General features: G+C 37.4%; 1 protein-coding gene across 3 annotated transcripts in view; it reads right to left on the bottom strand.

Moving 5' to 3' along the window:
• Positions 1–12,425: 12,425 nt before the first annotated feature.
• The window catches only part of LMNTD1 (lamin tail domain containing 1), a 451,801-nt gene continuing 449,674 nt past the window's right edge, over positions 12,426–14,552 (bottom strand). For all 3 annotated transcript variants that reach the window (XM_046012614.1, XM_046012615.1, XM_046012616.1), the window contains one exon: positions 12,426–13,312. The gene's annotated coding sequence lies outside the window, so the exon portion shown is untranslated. The remainder of the gene's footprint in view (positions 13,313–14,552) is intronic.

Raw genomic sequence — 14,552 nt, 5'->3', positions numbered from 1 at the left:
CAAGAGCCAGACACTCAACCAAGTAAGTTAACCCAGGAACCCTAAGAAGGGAAATTTATAATGGAATTTTCTGCTTTTCATTATAGACCATAATCTGGGTGTTCTTTTCCTGATAAAAATTCCGTTCTTTTTTTTCCCCCTTTTAAAGATTTTGTTTAATTGACAGAGAGAGCATGAACAAGAGGAGAGGCAGATGGAGAGGGAGAAGTTGGCTGCCTGCTGAGCAGGGAGCCCGATGTAGGGTTCAAATCAAGACTCTGGGAATCATGACCTGAGCAGAAGGAAGCCCCTTAACCGACTAAACCCCCCAAGCGTCCCCCTGGCAAGAAATCCTTATGCCAATCCATAATATTTTGTAATCTTATGTTAAAAGTTCATTTAAAACTGCTGTTTCCCCATGAATGTGTTCTAATTCTAATTGGTCTTGCTGAGGGTTTGGTAGGTGAGCCCAACTCACTGGTGTTCTCCTGTGTACTCCATGACGTCCACGTTGTCTCTGTGTATCAGTTAGGATCATGTTCAGCTCCACATTGCAGCAAAACAGTATGAAAGAAGACAAAACGACAGTGACTTAAGCTTGATAGTTTATTTTCTCTTAGTCTGGGGATATCTTTAAGACAGGATTGGTGATCTAAGCTTTTATATTCCTTATCTGTTACCCGAAGCACATGACTTCCATTCCAGTGGTCACCTCATGCGTGGTTCAATAGGGCTGCTAGCGATTCAGCTGAAAGCTGGTCTATGTTACAGGGAACAAGGAGGAGGAGAAGAAGAAGGAGGACAACAACAAGGAGGAGGAGAGGAGGAAGAAATTCTTTAACAGGTAGGGGTGCCTGGGTGGTTCAGTTGGTTAAGTGGCTGCCTTTGGCTCAGGTCATGATCTCAGGGTCCTGGCATTGAGCCCTGCATCGGGCTCCCTGCTCAGGGGGAGCCTGCTTCTCCCTCTCCCTCTGTCCCCCACTTGTGTTCTTGTTTACTCTGCTCTCTTTCAAATAAATAAACAAAAAATCGAAAAAAGAAAGGAAAGAAAAAGAAATTTGAACTGTTAGATTTCTCAAGACTTCTTTTGAATCAAAGCATAAGAAACAGTTTACTCAGTAAGGTCAGCAGATACATGCTTAAGTCACCAACATATATTAATATGTTGTCTCTTCTGATATGCACATGTGCGTGCAGACACAGACACACACACACACACACAAACCCTCAAACAATACGCGGGTTAGGGCCGCTGAGCCCCCATGCAATTGAAAGTCTGAATATATTTTGACTCCCTCAAAACTTTACTAATAGCCTATTGTTGACTGAAAGCCTTACCGATAACACTTGATTAACACACATTTTATGTTATAAGTACTATATAGTGTATTCTCACAATAAAGTAAGCTACAGAAAAGGAAATGTTATTAAGGAAATCATAAGGAAGAGAAAATACATTTACAGTACTGGTCTGTATTTATTGAAAAAAATCTGTTATAAGTGAATCTGTGCTATTTAAACCTGTGTTGCTCAAAGGTCAGAATATATATATATATATATATATACACACACACACATATATATGTCTCAAGATACAAAGAAAGTTGAAAATAAATTCATCTGAGTTTTCATTTAAAGGCTGTAAGTCAAGAAATACTTTTTTTTTCTGAAACTCAAATCTCTTCAGCAGTATTTTTCTCTGAGGTAAGGGAAAATAGCCGATTGTGGATGATTAGATAAAAGTGAAACAATTTGCAAAACAGTTCAGAATATTTATGAAAACAAAAGGGAGAAAAAACAAACAGTAGAAAAAGAATTCTGCATACTCTAAACTTCAGACTAGAAAATGGCTGTTGTCAGCAGTACGTGTTTGATAGTTACAAGGTGAAGTGATTAATTGGCTGAGTTTGATAAGAATTAACAGAAGATGTGTTGAGACCTAATAACTTAACATTTCATATGAATTCAGAACTACACTAGCCTCAACAGCTTCCATTATCTTTAATTTTACATTTCCCAATAATTATATTTTTTTTACAGTTGTCAGAGATCATTAATCTTGCAAGTTCTAAGACAATCTATTTTCATGAAAAAAAAAAAAAATTAAAGCCCAGAACTTAACACAGATCTGTCACAGGAAGACATTATTAATACTTATCTGTTGACTCATTATACTTTTTGAGAACGATTTAGGAGTGTCTCTTTTCCTTATTGAAAAAACAAACAAACAGTTAAATTCTGGATGGATGCTTTGCTAATGTTCCCAGCGAGAATCAGTAATAAAATGTAAGAGATAAAGGCAAGTCTTTCCTTCTAAAATGAAGAAACAGGAAGTGAAATTTCTCACATTTTCAATTTTCTCAGAAGACTCACCTCTCATGTCTCTCAGCTCCTATCCCCCGGAGCCTAGCTGGGTGATGGTGTTTATTATGCTCAGCCCCCTCACTTGAAAAGGCACAGGCCCAGGAAACAGCTGTTCACAATTAAATTAATTATCATTTGTCAACGGCATTCTGAACGCCGTTCTGAGGCCCAGAAATTCTGTGTTCACAGAAGAGAAGGTTGCCAGGCCACAGCGCATTTCAGAATGTGTGTTCACTTACATAAACCATTTCATTTGGTAAAGCATCTTTAAGATTTTCAAAGCAGTGACAATATCTTTGTAAAAACTATTGTCACATAATCCACTAACATTTCTCTCTTAACTTTAGAGGATTTGCTCATCATTTATCTAAGAATTTTTTATTCCCCTTGGATTTTGACACCACACCTAAAAATCTAGGACAAGTAGCAGAGAATAAAATGGGTATAAGAAATATCAGTGTAGTCCTTTAAAAATGAATAGTTAATAGTCAGCTAAAGTTTCTGGGGTAGTAACCCCACAAAATTTATGAATTAGGATTCTAACCCTTTAACCCCTTCATTAAAATATTTCTTTGCTGAAATAAATAATCTGGAGAACTAAATAGGACTTGGAAGACCAAGAACTTTAACTGTACTGATTAACCTTAAGGATTGTGTCTATTCATGCAAAGCAAAGTTCAACCAGAAAGGGGATTAATTTCCAATTTGCCGGGTAACTGACAGAGAAAAGCAAATATATTTAAGTTACCTGGATAGTTACTTTTGAGTTTTTCTTGTGGAGCTTCTTTTTTTTTAAAGAAATACAAGAATTTTTTGGAGTTAGGATTGGGGGAATTAAATTTAGAAAATATTCATATTTTATTCAACTATAGTTTTCAATAAAATTTAAATTCTTCTTTCTAAATTATTTTTATTTTTAAAATAAATATGTCTATTAGCATTTTTGGACACCGAGTAAGTAAGGCAACATGTAGAAATAATAATACTTATGAATGTGTTTCTTGAAGCATTGCTTACAACAAGAAATATTTAAGAAATGATTTGAATGCCCTGAGATGGATAGATAAATATATTATGAGACTTGGCCCACTGGTCATTTTAAGTAGTTATAAAGACTATGAGACAACATGTACCCTGCTTATGATAAAATTACATAAGAAATCCAATGATGTTATTGAAAAACAAAAGGGAGAAAAAAACAGAATATAAAGATTGTATGTATCAACTTCAAATGTACTTATTTCTATAGCTTTCAATATCTTTATGACATGGCCATAAATTTATTAGTATAATTTGAAATTATGTATTAGATCTATTTTTATAGCAAAGAGAGATTGTGAAAATGTTGCTTGATAAAATCTAAAGTTAAACCAGGAAGTTTAGTTTTTTTTGGAAACTATTTGAGTTTAAATAAAAAAAACAAACAAAAAAACAGTTCAACAAATATCCTTTTGAGCTTCCTGCTCCCCCACCTAATTCAGCTCCCCCTACTTGTTGAGCATTTGAAAGTTTTTTCTTTCTTCCTCTCTCTCTTTCTCTTCCCCCCTCCCTCCCTTCCTTCCTTTTTAGTGGAGACAAACGTAGGGATTGAACTCACAATCCTGAGATCAAGAACCCCTGACCTGGGGGCGCCTGGGTGGCTCAGTGGGTTAAGCAGCTCAGGTCATGATCTCAGGGTCCTGGGATCGAGTCCCGCATCGGGCTCTCTGCTCAGCGGAGAGCCTGCTTCCCTTCCTCTCTTTCTGCCTGCCTCTCTTGTGATTTCTCTCTGTCAAATAAATAAATAAATAAATCTTAAAAAAAAAAAAAAAGAACCCCTGACCTGAGATCAAGAGCTGAGCACTTAACTTACTGAGCCACCCAGGTGTCCGTTAAAGTTTATAGGCCCCTAAAAACATATAATATGTAATTTATTCTTGTTTAACCCTATTTCATATTTCTACACCCTATTTCTCCCCCTTTGCTAGCAAACAAAACTACAACTACCAAAGAAGCACTATAGATAAGGACAGACATCTATAGTGGTTTTTGCTGGCTGTAGAAGAACTAGCAAAAATGCCATTTGGCACTTTCAAAGAGGATTTACTCATATTTGTAAAATTTTCCTAACATAAGTGAAATTTAAACCATAATACTTCCTTCAAAGATATCATTACTGAAACACATTACAATTACAAACCTTAAGGAACAAAAGTAACACTCTATTATCTGAATGGAATGGGTGAGTTCACCAAAGTTAAAAATGAAGCATTTACAGTTGAGGTGTGGCCAAAAGGAAACCTTCTTTAATAGGGGATATGGAAGGGAGTTTGAAGGATGAAAATTAATTTAAAAGTTTTTGTGATTAGCTTATGTTCAGAACTAAAGCCTTTCTTTCCTCTTTATTTTTGCACTGTTAAACAATTTTGCTTTTTCTTCTGGAGATACAGGGTCATCAACATCTTCTTATGCTGAGTTAGCAGTTCTGGTTGAATATAGAACTTAATCAGGAAGTATTTGTAAAGCTTCTGTGATCCTAGTAAATACTTGGTTCTCTAATTAGTGCTTTTCTAACACTGATGTGCATACTAACCACCTAGGGATAGGAAGTACATCTAGAGTTGATTCTAAGGTGATGATTTTCTTTTTTTTTTCTTTAAAGGTTTTATTTATTTATTTGACAGACAGAGATCACAAGTAGGCAAAGAGGCAGGCAGAGAGGGCGGGGGGGAAACAGGCTTCTTGCTGAGCAGAGAGCCCCATGCGGGGCTCGATCCTAGGACCCTGAGCCGAAGGCAGAGACTTAACCCACTGAGCCACCCAGGTGCCCCTAAGGTGAAGAGTTTCTAATAAATTTCCAGGTGATTCAGTGCAACTATTTACAGATTAATCTTTGACTAGCACCATTCCAGAATACCAGAAGGCAAAGTTGCATGCCTTTGTGGAAAGTGAAACAGAAGTATACGGTTGACAGACATAAGCCATAGAGTTCGTGGCCAGATGTAAATAAAGCAACTGCAGTTGAGCTCTTGTTGACTGCTGGTGTTGGGCACAAGTGTTGACCAAGGATAAAATGAGAGCTATCTAGTTCAATGGCTTGCACAAGGTAGGTGTTCAATAACTGGTTTTTCCTCTTTCTACAAAAATAATTGTCAAATCAAACTGCCAGCAACATATCTCAATAATAGTTCAGTATTTTATACTGATAAAATCAAAGGCTGATTAGAGAATGATGGGCCAATGGGTATAATACAGAGTGCTTATGACATTACTTAATAAATTTGAAATCAGGGTTTGTTTTTGAAAGAAGATTGACTTATTTAGCAACCACAACAAAAAAGCGAGGAAGATTTAATTTTTCATAAGAGAAGTAAAAGGAAAATCAATCATGGAGGAGGTGGAGTGGTTGGAGAATTAGAACTGGACTAGGAAGCTAAGGAAGTGGAGCTAAGAAGGAAGCTTGGTGAAGCAACAGGCTTTTGTGGGAGCAATGTCCTTGAGAAGCTCCCAGAGGTGGTATGATATTGTGCTTTATAATAAGTAATATATATTTGATCTTCACCTCCATACCTGGCACAGAGCTCCCCAACCCATGTAATTTCCTGTGATGAAAACTTTTGTTATGTTAATAAGTGACTTTTGGAAAACATCTAAGGATAGGGGCTGGTTACCAGGGGAGCCAAACTTGTGATTAGAAGGTTTAGTTCCACCAACCCCCCCCACCCCCCGACTGCTGAGGAAGGAGAGCAGGTGCTGAATTAATGACTATTGGCCAATCATTTCTCTCTGATGAAGCCCCCATAAGTACCCAAAAGGATGGGATTTGAAGAGCTTCCTGGTTGGTGAACATGTGAAGATACAAGGAGAGTAGTATGCTGTAGGAGAGGGCATAGAAGCTCTGCCCCCCCACCCCATACTTTACCCTATACATCTCTTCCATCTGGTTTTTCCGAAGTTATATCCCTTTGTAATAAACTGGTAATCTAGTAAGTCAAATGCTTTTCTGAGTTCTGCAAGCTGCTTTAGTGAATTAATCTAACTCAAGGAAGGGGTCGTTGGAACCTCTGATCTATACCAGTGGGTCAGAAGAACAGGTGACAACTTGAATTTGTGAGGAGGCATCTAAAGCGTTGGTGGCTGGTGGGCAGTCAGGTGGGACTAAACACTTAACCTGTGGGACCTGAGACTATCTCCAGGTAGTAGTATTAGTAGTCGTATAAGAACTGAGTTAAATTGTAGGATACCCTTGGAGAATTGCTTGGTGTGGGGAAAAAACTCACATATTGTTACTGGGTGCAGAATCTTTTAAAAAAAAAATAATGTCTAGGTACCTGGTTGGCTCAGTTGGTTAAGCGTCTACCTTCGGCTCTGGTCATGATCCCAGGGTCCTGGAATCAAGCCCCACATCCGGCTCCTTGCTCAGTGGAGAGCCTGCTTTTCCCTCTGCCTGCTCCTCCCCCCTGCTTGTGCACTCTCTCTCTCTTTCGCTGACAAATAAATAAAATCTAAAAAAAAAAAATAATGTCTACACTCACGACTCTCAGATCGAGAGTCAGACACTCCACTGACTGAGCCAACCAGGTGTCCCTGGGTGCAGAATTTGGTATGGGAATGCCCCCAAAACTTCAGAACATACATGATAAATGTTCAGTTCTAACTTCTTTGCTGTGCTGTAGACTAAGTGATATAAATCCTTTCTACTGCTCCAATACAATGTGTGCTGGACACATGCAGCCTTATGTAGGAAGTACTTTGGGATGTGGAGGATTCTGGTGGTATTCAGCCTGATTCTGGTGGTATCCAGTAATGTTTAGCTCGAGGGAAAGGACATGGAGAAGGTAAGACAAGAACAGTGCATGGAGAATTCCACAGGAGATAATTAGCAACCAGGGGGAACATAATCCCTAAACAATTAGCAACCAAACTCCCAAGAGATGGGGGTTTCCCATGACGGGGGCAAGAAGAGTCCTTGGGAACATTTAAGGAATTGACAATTTACATAAAAATAAAATGCTAATTGAGACAGTAATATGCAAATAAATACAGAAGGGAGAAACATAATGTGACCAGAAATCAACCAGAAGATTTAACATACTTTAGATTTCACTTCAGATTTCAAACTACAGGGAGTAACTACAGGGAAGTAAACTACACAAACTACAGGGAGTAAGCGCCATTGTTGGACCTTGAGCCATAATATATGAGCTAATTTTCACTTTGGCGAGACTAATAGTACAGGTTTAAAAAAATATAGTTCATTCTTATTAATACCATTTTACTTTATTTTTTTTGATAAGAGGTTAGTATCTATTTTTTAAATTCAATTAATTAACATAGTGTATTATAAGTTTCAGAGGTAGAGCTCAGTGATTCATTAATCTTATATAAAACCCAGTGCTCATTACATAATGTGTCTTCCTTAATGTCCATCACCCAGTTACCTCCTCCCCCACTCCAGCACCTCAGTTTGTTTCCTATGGTTAAAAGTCTCTTGTGGTTTGTCACTCTGATTTTGTCTTGTTTTATTTTCCCCTTCCTTCCCCTATGATTCTCTGTTTTGTTTCTTAAATTCCACACATGAGGGGCACCTGGGTGGCTCAGTGGGTTAAGCCGCTGCCTTCGGCTCAGGTCATGATCTCAGGTCCTGGGATCGAGTCCCGCATCGGGTTCTCTGCTCAGCAGGGAGCCTGCTTCCCTTTCTCTCTCTCTCTCTGCCTGCCTCTCTGTCTACTTGTGATCTCTCTCTGTCAAATAAAAAAAAAAAATCTTTAAATTCCACACATGAGTGAGATCTTATGATAACTGTCTTTCTCTGATTGACTTATTTTTGCTTAGCATAATACCCTCTAGTTCCATCCATGTTGTTGCAGATGGAAAGATTTCTTCTTTTAAAAGATTTTATATATTTGACAGAGAGAGAGATCACAAGTCAGCAGAGGCAGGCAGGGGGTGAGGGGGAAGCAGGCTCCCTGCTGAGGAAAGAGCCTAATGTAGGGCTTGATCCCAGGACCATGACCTGAGCCAAAGGCAGAGGCTTAACCCATTGAGCCACCCAGGCACCCCAAGATTCATTTTCTGATGACTGTATAATATTCCATTGTATATGTATACCATATCTTCTTTATCCATTCCATCTTTCAGTGGACATCTGGGCTCTTTTCATAGTTTGGCTGTTGTGAACATTGCTGCTATAAGCATTGGGGTGCAAATCCAGAATTACTATTTCCTTTCTATAATGTTCAAACACTTGGCCCGAGAACACAAAGCTCAGGATTGTCTCCATCTACCTTCCTAGTCTCATCTTATTTTTCCTTTCTTTCCATATTCTACACACACCAGTATAAATGGTCATTTCTCAAAACCACCTGGTGCGTTCCATTTACTTCCTGCATATGCTGATTAACTTTCTGTTTCTCCATTTGCCTGAAGCATCTTCATTCTTCTCTTAAAATCAGCTCCATGGCACCTATCTGGAATTCTTCATTCTCTAAGAACTCACAGGATGTGTGTTTAGCTTTACTGTAGTATGTCTTTGATTTGTTGTTGTTGTTGTTATAAGCATATTTCCCACTGGTATATGAACACCATAAAACCATGCATCATGTATTTTAAAAATTCCAGATCTTAGCATATAAAGGATGCTCAAAAAAAATTTGGTGATTAAGAATGCATGACAACGGGGCTTTTGGGTGGCTCAGTGGGTTAAGCCACTGCCTTCAGCTCAGGTCATGATCCTAGGGTCCTGGGATTGAGTCCCGCATTGGGCTCTCTGCTCTATGGGGATCCTGCTTCCTTTTCTCTCTCTGCTTGCCTCTCTGCCTACTTGTGATCTCTCTCTCTGTCAAATAAATAAATAAAATCTTAAAAAAAAAAAAAAAGAATGCATGACAGGGAAAAATAATCTTGCAAAATGCAAACTAGCCAGACAACTACCAGCCCTTCAAGATATATCTCCAGTTAATCGACATAGATTTTAGTCATTTAAAGAGAGAAACATGGAGGGGTCCTAGAAAGGTGGTGCAAGAAATTAAGAGGTAATTTACAATCTCTACAGCCCATTATTGTTTCAGGGCAATATTTCAAACAGATTTTCCTTTTTCAATTAAACTCACAATATACCCTAAGTAAAAATGAGGATGCCACAGTTTCTTGCCTGTTCTCTTGTGATTCTTTGAAATATCAGGATTCAAATAGTTCAGGAGAAATACTTTATCTTCCAAGATTGGGGCAGACATTACCACTTGAGGTTAAAAAGACAAGATTAAATTGAAAAGAAGTATGTGTTTTCCTGGTAATTTGCAAATAGTGCTGGTTTTAAAACAGGGTCACAAAATTCTTAGGCCTCCTATAGAAAAATGATGTCTATGTCCCCTCCCCTGAAATATAGACTCTATAACTTTTTGACTAACAGGACATGGCAGAATGATGCCATTTTCAGCAGTTTTATATTTTCTCATACTGTGGTAAAATGTGAACTATGGGCTGGTAGTTTCATGGCATTCAGCCTACTGAAATGGCCCTTAGCATAAGAAAAGTAAAATATTAGGAAAGTGAAACTCTAAAAATGAAACCAATTTCTACTCATATCTAGTTTGTCTTGTAATGTATTCCAAATAACATGTCTGTGTTATGCATATGTCTATATAGATATATTTCAAACAAGTATTTTTGTAAACATAAATGAGTGGTAACCATTTTTATTATCTAAGTGCAATGTTATATTGTTGCTAAACATTTAAAACTTGCTCAGATGGTTAGATTCTAATGACTGCTCTGCTTGGACTTGGGATAAACTGCCAAGAGTAGCAGGAGTTTACTTCCCAAAAGAACTCTAGCCTTGATACTGATCTGAAAATTTGGATTCCTCTTCAAAGCTCATTGGCAATTAACCAAAAACACTTCATCATCAGAACAGTGTTTACCTTTTCACAATTTCTTTCATTATTTCCTGCCAAAATCATAAAATGTATGTGTGTGTGTGTGTGTGTGTGTGAGAGAGAGAGAGAGAGAGAGAGAGGCAGAAAGGGGAAGAGAAAGAGAAAGAGGAGGGGATGGGGAGAATGTGCTGGGGTAGGGCTTAAAATTAAGTTCACCTATCTTGGAGGATATTTAGCAGTAGGTAGAGTTTTGGATTTCTTTTTCATTGTAATTCATCTAGTTTATCCATCCGTAGAGGAATCTGTTTCCCTAAATGGTGAATATTATTTAGCAATGTTCATTATTCAAGTGCTTTATGAAGTAATCCTCATAATTCCTATAAAGTAGGTACAAACAGGGTGATGCTGCTAACTTGCAGAAGGCAATAATGAAGTGGCAAATTTCTGGACCTAGAAGATAAAGCTCACTGCTATGTAAGGCTGCTGAAGCCTACATGATCAATGTTGTCACTTTCACTCACAGAAACTTAGGAAAACAAAATGCTCCAAACCCACATTCTTGCCTTGCAATCCCTGAATAGGCTTGCTTGAGCATTTTGGCAGTTAATGATTTATACCAGCAGAGGTGGGTTTATCTTCCCCCATCGATACCATTCTAGAGAGAAACTGACAGTTCTTAAATAGGAAAATAGTTGGGGCATTGTGCTAGAACACTCTGTGGTGACTTAACTGACAAAGAATCTACTACAAATCCCAGCACTGAGCATTTACTTCTCCTTCTTGCAGGGGCAAAAGGTTATACACTTTTAAAAGTGCACTTCACAAAAGTAAGCAATACTTAAAAGTACTGTATTTTTGACCACCCATAGAGGAAATGATCTTAAAGAAGAGCTCAGAGGAGCTATTATGTTGATGAAGTGTCAATGAATTAGGAGTATATAGATGAAATTCTTCTGAAACTACACAATCTTTAAGGAAAACTATTTGAGCTGAAACATGTTTTGCATTAGGAAATCTTTGCTCGTATGAAGGAAATAATTGAAAACACCTGAAGCTTACATGCCACTTCTTTCATGTGTTTCTATCCAAGTCATTGGAAGTCTAATATGGGTGAGATCGTTTATTGGCTATAGTTTTCAGAGACCTTTTGGTTGTATGTTTATACTCCCAATGCAAACATGATAATCACAAAGGGAGACAGCTGGAAGAAACTGTAAACCATGAATTAAGTTAACTTTTATTGTATACTCTCTGATGCCCTTGTAGTCTCCTCATAATGCCATGACTACAGAGTTTCCATGGTAACCATGAAAAAGACAGCACAGCCTACACATTTAGCCAACATATGATTGATTCAAAGATCATACTTAATGGTTCAAAGTAGTATAAGTTATTATTGACAATTTTCCAAAAATGTTCAAGTCTATTGCTAATGTCCAAAGAATGAGGAAGTATTGTGAACAGTGTGGCCTGGTAACAGGAAAATATTTATTTTGCATCACTATGCAGGGGTTAATGTTTTGTATTATGTCTTCTCAGATGCTTTACACTGGCATATGATGCTTACTTTTTGCCTTGGAAATACTAATAAAATACTTTATTAAAGGCATTTAAAAATCATTCTAACTACTTTTAAGTGGACAATTCAGTAGCATTGAGTACACTCACAGTATTGTACAATCATCATCACTATTTCCAGAACTTTTCATCATCCCAAATATAGATTCTATACCCATTAAATAATAACTCCCCATTCCCTCCTGCCTCCAGTCCCTTGTAAACTGTATTATATTTGCCACTTATATAAATTTGCATATTCTGTGTACCTCAGATAAATGGAATCATAGAATATTTGTCCTTTTGTGTCTGGCTTATTTCACTTAGCATTAACATTTTTAAGGTTTACCCATGTTGTAGCATATATTAGAATTTCATCTTAATGAATGAATAATATTGTTATATTGTATATACCACATTTAAATAATTCATTCATCTGTTGATGGACACTTGCATTGTTTCCACCTTTTGACTATTTTGAATAATGCTACTATGAACATTGGTATCCAAGTATGTGTTTGAGACCCTTGGTATATGACTTTTAAAAAATGAAGTATTTTTAGTTTTTGGTGTTTGGATGTAATAAAAGAAAATTCAATGTCACCACTGGATGGGCTTTTGGGTTATTTTGCTTTTTTTTATTTTTTTTTAAACAAATACTGGGAAAAATCCTTACTTTTCTCGCTCTTCACATGTCAGGACTGTATGTGCCCCATCTTTCTTCATATGCTATATAAATACACATAAATCAATGTAAGTTAACTTAAGTAGGTTTACTTGGTATAGATTGGATGCATTTCTCAGAGACTGAAGCAATTATACCTTCTGACTATGCAGAGTCAACATTACAAATGAGCAAATTTCATTATTTTTCAAATTCTGTACTTGTGATGGATATAGAATAAGATTGTTAAAGAATGAGGAATAAGAACAGTTGAAAAACAAGTGTTCTACCAGATTATTTAGTTGAAACATTCTTGGCATTTCCCATCCATGGGCTTTTGTACATAATACTGCAGCTAGAGGACACTATTTTTGATGAATTTGAGGTAAGTGTAGGCAGTTTTAAGAACTCCCAACTAGTTACAACACAGAAACTTCAACTACTACTTCTAGTCATTAGAAAGCTCAATAAATCCATTTTAATGAGATAGACCAGACTGCTAGTGTAAAGAATCAGACAGACCACAGGGTCAGAATTCCTGAAACACGCTCTTGGAAAATTCTTCTGCAGAAATGGTGGAATAGTATACCTAACAGCCGGGCAGGTTAGAACAGAAATTAGTGGTGGGGGAACATCATGTGTATAAAGTGAAGACTGGGGTAGTTTTCCTTTTGACCTATGTTTCTCTTCTTAACAGCTTAGAAAGCAAATGGTTTAACTTGACCACAAACTCTATTTCCTTCTTCAAGAAATGGTTACCGTAAAGTCTGGAGGAATTATCTTTTCGAAAAGAAACCATTTTCTTGCTTGCAGCTGGCTTCCTGTGCTTTGCAGAAGGCTTGCTGTGACATGTTGGGCATTCTTGTATTCTCTAGATTTGGATGTTATTGTCCTGAACAAAAAATAAAAGGGCAATGCATGGTGAAATATAACAGAGACTGTAAATATGCTGAAATCATTATAGAATATAAAGTTGAGATGTTTAGACTTTTTCTTTTGTCTTAATCTTAAATTAAGATTATAGCGGGAAAATAGCAGATCATGAACATAGTCATGGGTGAAGGACAATAATAGGGAGGAAATTATTCTGTGATACCTCAGCCTTTGCCAAGATGAAAAGACTATTCATTTTTTTTCTCTTTTCTAAATCAACTCTGCAACATGTGTACTTGTTAGGTTTCAGTTTTAATGATGATTTAGGATGTAGAGGGCTCTTTGATTGTTAAGCAGAATAGCTATTTCATTAACTGGTCCTGGATATTGTTTACTTCGGTCTTAAATATGAAGATCGAAATTGTTCCGAAGCAACCAGTCTAATGGCTAACATTTTGAAATGTTCATGCCCTTCATTTCCTTCCTGATAGTACTTGAACAGTACCTATCTTTTCCATTAAATGTCTAAGATGTTCCCTGGATTTAAAACGTACCAGGGAATACACATAAAAATATAATAAAAAGAGGAATGTTTCCTTTCTTTTTGTGTGCAACTGCTTGAGTCTTCTTCAGGGATCTTAGCAGGAGACCTTACAGTCTGAGATGTTTGTGTCCTATGCTTCCTTTACAGAAATGGAACTGGAGGCCTTTGCACAGGCATCTAGTTTTTTTTTTGTTTTTTTTTTTTAGATTTATTTTTTTGACAGATAGAGATTACAAGTAGGCAGAGAGGCAGGCAGAGAGAGACAGAGAGGAGGAAGCAGGCTCCCAGCCAAGCAGAGAGCCCGATGCGGGGCTTGATCCCAGGACCCTGGGATCATGACCTGAGCCGAATGCAGAGGCTTTAACCCGCTGAGCCACCCAGGCGCCCCGGCATCTAGTTTTCTTTAAACTCTGGAATACCTCTGATCTCACATGGCAGAGAGTCTAGATTGCAGGGTTTTTTTTTTTTTTTTCACTCCTCTCTTACAACCTAATTGTGACACTGTGAGGTTAGGCTGGGGAGAGAGAGAACAGTGTGGCTGACAAACTTTGAAGGAAGGATGTTGGGGGAAACAATATTCATAAAATTTCAACTGATGAATTTTGGAAACATGGCACTTTGAGGGCTGAGAGGAGAAATATATTAATAAATAAATGGCAGGAATATGTAGCAAAATATAGATAAAAAAATTTGACACCAGAAAATTTAACCACTA

The sequence above is a fragment of the Meles meles genome, chromosome 7, assembly GCF_922984935.1.
Source record: "Meles meles chromosome 7, mMelMel3.1 paternal haplotype, whole genome shotgun sequence".
NCBI lineage: Eukaryota > Metazoa > Chordata > Mammalia > Carnivora > Mustelidae > Meles > Meles meles.
The sequence above is the reverse complement of the archived record's forward strand: the minus strand, read 5'-3'. Positions and strand labels throughout refer to the sequence as shown.